The sequence below is a fragment of the Neofelis nebulosa genome, chromosome 4 (assembly GCF_028018385.1).
Source record: "Neofelis nebulosa isolate mNeoNeb1 chromosome 4, mNeoNeb1.pri, whole genome shotgun sequence".
Taxonomy (NCBI): Eukaryota; Metazoa; Chordata; class Mammalia; order Carnivora; family Felidae; genus Neofelis; species Neofelis nebulosa.
In genome coordinates this window covers 109,070,753-109,080,362 of record NC_080785.1, presented here as the reverse complement: position 1 = coordinate 109,080,362, position 9,610 = coordinate 109,070,753, and the positions used below count along the sequence as shown (strand labels likewise).

At 36.0% G+C, this 9,610-nt stretch overlaps 1 pseudogene; it reads left to right on the top strand.

Annotated features, from left to right (window-relative positions):
• Positions 1-9,337: 9,337 nt before the first annotated feature.
• The window catches only part of LOC131508573 (large ribosomal subunit protein eL20-like), a 576-nt pseudogene continuing 303 nt past the window's right edge, over positions 9,338-9,610 (top strand).

The window sequence follows — 9,610 nt, the reverse complement described above, 5'->3', positions numbered from 1 at the left end:
ACCGAGTGCCAGAATAAAGCGTTCACAATTGATTTGGTAACTAAGAGAGAGAAATTGAAGGATTCTGAGGAGAAAACCTGACTTGCAAGAGAAGATGGGAAGTCTACTGGAATTTGTAGGAATGATGTTGAAAAACAATTTTGACAGTGTAGGTAAGAAAATGTAACCTTGAACTGAGGGAACTAGTTATAAAAGACACCCGATAGCTATCAGTATAACTCTAGTACTTTTCTATAGCAAATTTCCCCAGAAACGGATTAAAACACCAACATGCTAAGGAAAATCATATGTTGTAGGGAAGGCCAGCAAAAGAAACTATGTGCATATGTATGTATAATTTTTTGTTTTGGATGCTACTTTTTTTTAACAGTATGGTAATTAATAACTTCTGTGCACCATAAAAAGATAAGAAGACAAAAGTAGTCTGGGCTTAACTTACAAATCAACAGACATGCAAAAAATCATCAAGGACATCTGTGTGTTATACCTCCCTCAGTAGTATGTCAAAAAGACAACCTACTCTCTCAAGAATGATGCCTGCAAAAAGCAGAGAGGAAAAAGTTCTCCTCAAGAACGCTTTTTGTTTTTCCTACAGCAACATTAATTACACTGTCGGCTAGAGCTGAAAGAATGAGATAAGCAGAAGCAATCTGATTCTCATCTTGTTTAAACTTGTCAGTTCTAAAATGAAGTCAAGAGTTAGGGAAAATGGAGAAGGTCTCCTTCCTCATTTAAAGATAAATGGGAAGTCCAACTCCTGAATTTTTTTTAAAAGGAGGGTTACTCTCTAGAAGACAGTTGTCTCTTTGAAAGTATTTCTAATTCAGCCTCTCACATGACAGCCTCCCAGAATCTGAGAGTGATATGTTTCATCAGGAGACACTCCCATCTTCAGTGCAGCTCTGGATCACCTGTTCTGCCTTTGACCCTCTGCTAAAAGAAAATGGATCTCTACAGGGCTTAGAAGCTGCCAAGACTTAACAAATTTTTCAGCTGAACTTTTGCTTCAACTCAGTGTTCTTACTTCCTAGTTCTGCTGTTTCATGTGGCATGCTAGGCAACCCTAAAGAGAAGCTACTTTCAATAAGCACTTATTTGTTAGAATTCTGACTCCCAATATGATCCTGGAGATTAGATACATGTTCCTCCAGAGAAGAGAAAGAAGGAGAGGGAAAACTGAGGAAAGAACAAAAATAGATGAAGTATGAATACGTAGATCACCTAGTGAAGGGAGGGTTAGAGAGTATGACACAGAGATGTGAAACAAAGCGTCTGAGGGGATGCGATGCCTGGGATTTGTCCCAAGTATCAAAACACTATGAATGTACCATATATTGAAGGGAATTTCAATACAGATCTTATCCAGTCAACATTTTTTTTTCCCTTCTGAGTTGTGAATCCCCTTCCTCTTCTAGTTGTGTATCCCTAAATTTTTCCTCAAATAAAGCCTTTTATTTTTTCAAGTGTTAAACGAGTGGAATGAAAAGAAAGAGACCATTTTATTTCTCATTTCTTGGACACATTTTTTTTATCCCTTAGAAAGTAAATACATTCAAATAATTACTTATTAAAATTATCTGGGACAATGCTTTAAAAAGCCCAATGCATGAATGGTTTTATTGTTGAGATTAATATATTTCACCAAATTCTACCCACTATTACATATCCAGACTGCTCTGATTGTTCACATGAATTTTTTAATGAGATATATTTTTAAAGTGTATTCTTTGAAGAATTTTTTTTTTTTAAATAGAAGCTTAGGCACATGAGTGAGGTCTGACTTTATGGGGGAAAAAAATATCACTTGAATCAAGACATGAGGTCTAGTCTATGCACCGATGCAGTGCCTACAATTCTGATGTGACATTCCAATGAAATCCTGAAAGTTAATACTTCCTAAATTCAGGTTTAGGGTACATGGGCTGGGAGAAAACAATTTCTCCATTATCTTCTTCACAATCTGAATCTTAAAGGTCACTTAATGATGGCAAATTGATGGGAGAAAAACTAAAAGCAACAAAACCAAAACCAACAAATAAGTTTTATTGTCAATTGAAAAAATAAATAACCAGCGCTGACAAGTAACAAAGAATCCTGATTTTAAAAAAGAAAGTGCATTTGCCATTTTTTTCTAATCTCTTTAAAGGTTTTCAATAGTTCTAAATTAAATCCCTTTCACCCTTATCTCTTTTTCCATCAGAAAATCCGAAGAGTATTTGGATTCAGACATCCACTGCACCAAAGATCTTTCATTACACAGCACAAACAAGCAATTTATTGAACAAGAACCCAATTACTTAACCTAGCTTCAGGTTTCATTCTATCTACCCTGCCGCATCTACCTTGACAGAAGCCTACTCATCTCTTCTGATGGACGTTGCTACATATCAGTTCTGATACAGAGAGATGATTCCTAACCTTCTTGTAGAGAACCACTGATTAAAGAAGCTCAGATGCCCATCTCAGCTTCCTTGGACCCAGGAATAACAATGGGAAAGAGTGCAGACAGATATGGACCCTTTCTTCCTCTGTATAAGGAACCAGCATTCAAAGAGTTGAAAAAAAGGAGTATCTGCTCAGAGAAAATGACTAACATTTACCAAAGTCCTGTACTGGCAGTGTCTGAGGTTCTCTCCAGTGTGTTTCTGTTCTTTACATTACTATCATGCTCCCCCCATTTTGCTAGTAGAGAAGAAAATAAATTCCGTAAAGTTCTTGTACCTTTATTGCTGCCATTCTTGTTTTCAAACTTATTGATAAACGATGTTAATGACTTGACTTTTACATCACAAATTCTCAACAGTAAATGCACATTAGAAGAACCTAGGAACCTACAGCCTGAGTCCCATCCCTACAGATTTTGATTTAATTCATCAGGACTGGAACCTGCGCATTGTTATTGTTTTTAAATTTCTCCAGATGATTATAATTTACAGCTAATGTTGAGAAGCATTATTTGATGTGAATAGCAACCAAAATTTTGTTATTATATTAGAATTATGAACAGCTGTTAGGAACCATTTTAGTTTAGCTTCATTTCCAAAGCAGTAATATTTTAAAGAAAAGCCTCTGGGGGCACCTGGGTGGCCCATTGGTTGAGCATCCGAATTCCTTTCAAGTCCTGTCCTCCTGGTTCATGAATTTGAGCCCCAGGTTGGGCTCTTTGTTGAGAGCTCGGAACCTAGAGTCTGCTTCATATTCTGTGTGTGTCTCTCTCTCTGCCCCTCCCTGCTGACACTCTGTCAATCTCTCTCTCTCAAAAATAAATAAACATTAAACAATTTTTAAAAAGGAAAGCCTCTAAAAGTTTAACTCATGAAGACATCGTTACCTCACAGGAAAGTCTATTTCTTTGGTTTCCTTTTTAACATTAAATCTTTAGAGAAAGTTCCCGATATATTTCAAAGTATCCATGTACACGACTGCTCATGACAGCACTGTTTTTCTTAATAAGTTCAATAATACCGACAATAAAGAAGTGGAGTTACACACACAAACACAGAGAAAGAGAAAGAGAAAGAGAGGGAGGAGAGAGAAGGAGAAAGGAAGACACCAACTAACTCACATAAATGGGAATAGGGAGAATGCCTTCAGTGTAAAATACTTTACGGATGTACTTATAGGCATATATGTACATGCATAATACCTTTTTGAAGAACACTGTAAAGGGTGGTTTCTAGAAATATAAGGTTAGGCTTTTATTTCTAGTATATACCTTTTTAATTCTTTCTATATTCTAATCATTTGTATGAACTGGTTTCATATATTTCAACTAGGAGAGACTATTTGGATAATGGGATAACAAATCATTTGTTTCTTTTTTAGAAGTTTTCAGTATTCTCCCAATACTGATGTGCAATTAGCTACCCACACTCTTCCTTGTGCTACCGTTTGGAGGTGATGAAGTTACCAGTCTTCTACATGATGGCCCATTAGCTATTTTAAAGAAAACGACAATGTTTTCCTTTGGTGGAAACTCATTTCAGATTTTCTTCATATTCTTTTGAAGACTGTACAGTGTGTTTAGTATTAATGTGCTGGTATTAAAGGATATGAAAATAATTTCACTAATTTGTGCCATGAAGAAGCTTACATTCGATCAAGGAGATAAAAATAAAAACATAAATAAAAAATAAAAAGTAGTAATTTCATTGCAAGTTCATTTGTAAACAGAGGAAACATTCTCTCAAGATGGTGAGCAACCAACACAGGGAGTGTAAAATTGGCAAATGGGCATGGAACGTGTTTCTCAAAATTTACTTTTCAAGTTAACAGAATTTTGATGTGTTATTTTAGTTCAATTTTACAACAGTATCAGATATTATTATCCCCAATTTATAACTTCATAAGTAGCAGCTCACGATATAATGGCTTTAAGGTCTTTTCTTCTCTGACCATGTTCTGATTCATCAATGTTGCTCTACAATAGCCAAGAATTAAATATACTTTCTAAATATGGTCTGATCAGTGCACAGGCAAGTGACACTACTGAGTCCACTGATTTTAGCACTAATATCTCTGATAATTTGTTCCAGAGTGAAGAGAGTGGAAGGAAAAATAGAGTTGATAGAAGCAGTTGGGTATATGGAGAAAGAAACAGCAAAGCCTGCCTGGAAGACTCAATGACGGCTTCAGAGAGCAGGCAGTGTTGGCTTGAACTGAGATTTGAAAAGCAAGGTTGAGTATTCCGGCCATAAATAGTGGGGTCTTCATTCCAAGCACAGGGAGTAATACAACCAGAATACTACCTGTTTAGACACTATGGATGCTTTCCACATTGTGTACAGTCACAAGAACAGGAACAAAGGGGCAAATGGGAGTGAGGTTTGAAAGGGAGATAGAGGACTGACCATTATTATCTTGGGAATTTGGATATGATTGTATAGGCAATTAATATAACAACATAATAACTCATTTTATGTCCTGGAGAAAGACCTGTGTATTTTCCAGACATTAAAAAGGAATGAAAACATGTATAATAGAGATGCGCTCAGCTAAAATAAAACATCACCTAAATATCAGTAGTTTTTAAGTTGAAATGACAATTTCATACTTTTGTAATTTTTACTCCCCATCAGGAACACAGTTACACACTTTTGTGAGAAACAATGGTCTTTTTCATTAAGCTATGCATGATATAGAAGAGTCAACAGGTGCCTAACATGACTGCTTGCGGTTAGGATCACTTTCAAATTTATTTTGGCATAGTATTTCCATCAGAAAATTCTAAGTCAATAATTTTTCAAAAAATTTGTACTTCTATTACAGGCCATTTATTGCAGGCTGTTTACTATGATTTTTTGCTTACAATTTCTTGCCAAATGAAAAGCCCTAACTTAGCTTCTCCCGAACAATTTCAAGCTTTAGCTTCTATAGTACAGCTGTCTACTGCATATCCTAAAATTGGTATCCCTACTGGGAACAACAGGAGACCATGGTGAGGAAAGAAAACACACAGCAATATGTATGAAAAGAGGCTTTTTTTGTCTCTTGGTTTTAATGTTCTTTAAGATAGCATACTGGTTTCCTCTGATGCAAGAAGATTCCTCAAAAGACACTAAATTTAGAGTCTTTAAACAATATTCTGCTCTATGAAATTCTTATCAAACATTCATTGTTGAGATTTTTAAAATATGGGTTAATAAGTAGTTTCAGACAATAGCAGAACAAAACTACTTATTTTATATTTGGAATATAAGACGAAATTGTATTTGTGTGATACAATGTTAGGGACTATACTGGTTATTTTTACTTGATAGAAGTATGATTTATAGTGTCTTTATGTAGATTGTGATTGTTTCATGTTTTATTGTCAAATTTCCTTGGCTAATAAAGCCACAGATAATGAAGCTGGCACAAGAGATCATTGTCTAGAGTTTTCAAGGTCAATATGTCAATTAAGATCCATGAGCTACTCATTAGGACCGGAAAAAAATGAACATGCTGAGCAAGAGGAGATTACAAGTCTGGGATATCAAACATCTGTATTGACTTATGACAGCGTCAAGTTCTCCCTTTTGTGAAGTGATTTAGAGGGGCAAATTACTTTTTCACTAATTTGACAAAGATGACACTTTTTAAAGCTTCCTAATATAGGTTCAAAGATGCTTCATCACATACATCCATAAACCATGATACATATATTGCATCAAATTCTCCAAGTACATATTGTCCATTTCATCTAGCAGAAGCATTAATTTATTTCCTTCATTCATTTGACAAAGACTTATAATTTCCTGAGTATGTACTGTGAATAAAGTTCTGGGTTAGCCAGAGGAGAGGGGGAAAAATGAGGTAACCACGATTTCTGTCTCAAATACCCTACAGAGATAGATACTAAGCAATTAAATACATGATCAGTTAATTATAGCTGGTATAAGTGTCACAAAGGGAAAGTGCATGATGTGAGAACATACAATTATTATCATATAGGACCTTCAATGAGAGAATCATGTGGTATGAACATATCCACAGAACATAGATATTAATTTACTAACTAAATATAATTGAATATGTATTTATTGAGAACCCACTATATTCCATTCATTCTGTGGGGGTTAAGGATGTAAGAAAATCATACAATGTAATTGGGGAAACAGACATATGTACAGAAAAATGCTAAAAGCTACAGAAGCACAGATAAAAGGTGGTCCCTGAGATTTAAAAAAGAAGAAGAAAAATACTTGAAAGAGAGAACTGGTTCATTCATTTAATAAAATATTTATTAAACATTTATCATTTTTCCAACTTGGTGCTTGGTGTTAGGGACTTATGTCAATAAAATATAACCCCTGTCTGTAAATGACTCACTTTCTACAGCAGTGGTCGAAACCAGGATGGTTTTCTCCTCAGGGGACATATGACAAAGTCTGGAGACATTTTTTTTTTTTGTCATAACTGGGGAGGGGGCACTACTGTCATCTAGTGGATAGAGACCAGAGATACTGTGAAACAGCCTACAATACAAAGAACAACACCCCCAGTGATGAATAATTATATATTCCCAAATGTCAATAGTACCAAGGTTGATAAACCCTTGAGAGCCACAGAGAAATAAGTAACCAATTACAATGCAGTATTATTAGTGATGAAATTGGGCTGTGTTTTAAAAGACTAAGGAAAGTAAAGGAATAAATGTGATGCATTAAGGAGAGTAGGCAAGGAAAATCATTTAACATAGTACACTATTATTGCAAATTTTGGTGAGATCCTGGAAATGCCTGTCAAAATGAAGATAGCAAGGTTAATATAGAATGGATGTGAGAGGGTTTTTGAGAGGTAAAACAAACGTTAATTTATGAAGCAATTATATGATGAAAGTTTGTGAGGTTGAAACAGATGGAAGAAGCAGATGGAAGAGTCAATGCTTTCCTTACAATTTGTTTTGTTTGGGTGGTAGGTTAGATGGTGTTAACATTAATATATATCAGGACAAAGGTGAAAGACAGTTTTGAAAGATATTAATAATGATAATAAAAATAATACTTACATGTTACATGTCAAAGAGTATGTTAGTCACAGCAAACTATTAAATGTGTCATAACCCTTGTTAGGGAGGTAGAGCTATTTAAAGTAAGTAGTTATCTCTAATTTTTAAGAAAGGGCAAGAGAGATTAAATACATCACTCAAGGTCCCATTGCTTATTTGTGGCAACATCCAAACTCCAATTGATATTTACCTTCTGAAGCCAGTGTTGTCAACCTCTATGCTCTACTGGATAAGGAAAGAGAGACTGTAGACCATCTAGGTGGAGTTTTCACAGTTTGGATTTAGATTGCTTGGGTTCTCCAAAAAGTGAAACCTGGCATAAAAGTTTATATACTGCCAGTTTCTTAGGGAATACAATTCCAGGGAAGCAGAAGTGAGGAGAAATTTGAGTGAGACATAGATATACGGAGAGCAAACATTCAATTTTAAGTCAAGCACACTTGATGGTTTGATTGCTGGAATGTCTTCTAAGAGACCATCCTAACTGTTGCATTTCAGGATAGCCCATGGATAAGACAAAAGGGAGAATATTCACCACCTCTCAACAACATTCGTTAAAAATTTGCTCTAAAAACTTTTAACTCTTCTGCCTTTCCTACATTGCTCATCTAGAGATACCAAGTGGGTGTCAGTGGCAACAGAGATGTCTTGAGGCAGGAGGCAAGAAAGATTCAGCATGAATGGAAGATAAAACACAATGAGTTGTGCCAGTGAGAATCAATCACAAGGAAAGCTAATGCAAAATAAGAGGCCAAGCCCTGAAACAAATACAACTGGGAAGCTATGCAATGGTGTGTACGAAATAGCTGACCTATCTGCTCTAAATATTACCAGCTTTGTTGCGCTCAAGTTATTTCCCCTTCTGGGGTCTTAATTTTCTCATCTTCAAAACGGAGAAAATCATGGTACCTATCCAGTAGTATTGAGAGGACTGGAGGATTTAATATATATTAATAATTTAAAACAGAATGAACATAAACACCAAATGCATTTATCATTTATTATTGACATCACCATCATCGTTGTTGAGAAGGAGAATATCAGCCCCTTAATAGCCACAAATGGGCTGAGTCTAACAGCAAGGCCTGGGTGTTGTTAGAGCTGGCCTGGCACCCACAGTTAAGGGTATAATGTCCTCTTGTTGAATATAAATTATCTCGGACAAAACACGAAGATCCAACAATGTCACTTTGTGACCATGATGAAGTGAGACAAAAAAACAAAAACTTAATTGATCAAATAGAGAGTACAATAGTCAATACTCCAAAGAGTATTTGAGAAAAATGGATAAAATAGAAGACAGATTACACTGGGCAAATTGATGAGCAGCAGATGGGGAAATCAATCATTTTTAAAGTATGAATGTGAATAAGACAGAGATGGGAATTTAACTTGAGGAAAATGTAGGGTTGCAGGAGAAATTACGTATGACAGGGAGAAGTAAACAGTTAGTTTGCTTTAAGAAAGGCTCTGTGGGAAAGAAGTGTTTGCAGATCCAAGAAAGAGAGGGGAAATCTGATGAAGTAAGTTCTTAAAGTACATAGAAAGGAGAGATAGCAAGAAAATCATTGGAAAACTAACCCTAAGAAGGAAAAGGTATTTCATTCTCTGAAATTGGAGGAGAAAGTGAGATAAATCCTAGTATCACTGAATATGAAGAATCTGTGATAGAGGGTAAAGAGGGGCAGCAAAGAAATTTCATGACTGTTGACTTGTTTCCTCACTGAGGAAATAATCCAAGACATCTGTTGAAGTTAAAGGATAGTAGCTTGGTAACACTGGGGCAGCCACAACAAAAAAGGGACCTGGAGCCAACAGGAAAGAAAAAGGTATCAGACATTAATAAGTATGCAGCCAACACTTCCTTTTGTGGGCTACAGTGAGAGTGGAAAGTGCGCCCCAAAGGCCTCAGGCACACTGGGAGAGTACAAGGTGATAGAGCACTGCCTGCCTACCCCAAATGCCATACTCTGCTCCTCTATCACGTGCACATCTTTGTACATAATCATGCTGTCAACAAGTCCCACTTCTGGTACTTTGTGTCTCAGCTGAAGAAGATGAATATATCTTCAAGGGAAATTGTCTACTAGGGACAGGTGTTTCAGAAATACCCCATGTGGG